Here is a 1046-nt window from a genome sequence, read left to right as displayed (position 1 = left end):
TTAGAAATTAATTGATTTGAAGCCATTTAAGGGGTTCAAATGTGTTCATGAGCGCACCTTCTGGGTCTTCAATTGGTCGAAGATTAAAGATGCTCCTTTCCAATATTCTGCAATTAAAGGCCAAAATTGTTGCAATTGGTGGCGAATTGATGTTTGCAGGAGGTGAATTGGTATAATTTAAGGGGTTGTTGGTGGGTGAAGCTGGCGGTGCAGCTGTTGTGATTTGCGGTGGTTGCTGCGCTGTGCGTTGTAAGGGTTGCTCGGTATTAGGATTTGTTTGGAGTTGTAGGAGATGCCGGTAGTAAGGTGTACCTCCTGAAGTGTTCGATTCTCTTTAAACTCAACGCTGCTAATGCTATTTTGATGTAAACTTATTATTATTTCTATTTATATACACGTTATTTTTAAATAATTACTTGTTATTCTGTAAATTAAAAATAGCATGAATGGAGGTTGACTTGAAGTAAATAAGTAAATAACATATTGTTGTAACAAAATAACACAACATTTAAGCAAAATAACACAAAGTATACGCAAAATAACTCAAACATGTTTGTAAGGAGTACCATATTCTCAAGTGGTTAGAGCTTCCCTCCCGATTCCAGGAGATCATGAGATCGATTCTCATCCCCGCCCTTGTGGCTCTCTAAACACCAAATAAACTCCAGGAGTATATAATACTACTCCCTCCGTTCCTAAATGTTTTTTACGTTTCCATTTAGGGTGTTCCTTTTTATTCTTTACATTTAGTATCTTTCCTATTTTGGTCATAAATTTTGGACTAAATTACCCTTGTTTTACAATTTTTTTACTCAAAAGTCCTTACTTTTCCATGTGCTATTGTACTTTTTGTACTATTTTAATAGTTTTTCAACACTTATTATTACTTTCTCTCTCCTCTCTCCTCTAATTTCTCCACCCCACATGCTCAACATTATATTTTTCAATAAATTTGTACTTTCAATCATTGAAATATTCCAATATACCTCAACTTTACACAATTTCTTAATTACCGCGCATAATTCCAAACGTAAAAAACATCAGGG

The sequence above is a fragment of the Chenopodium album genome, chromosome 24, assembly GCF_948465745.1.
Source record: "Chenopodium album chromosome 24, dcCheAlbu1.1, whole genome shotgun sequence".
Taxonomy (NCBI): Eukaryota; Viridiplantae; Streptophyta; class Magnoliopsida; order Caryophyllales; family Amaranthaceae; genus Chenopodium; species Chenopodium album.
Note: the sequence above shows the minus strand (reverse complement) of the source record.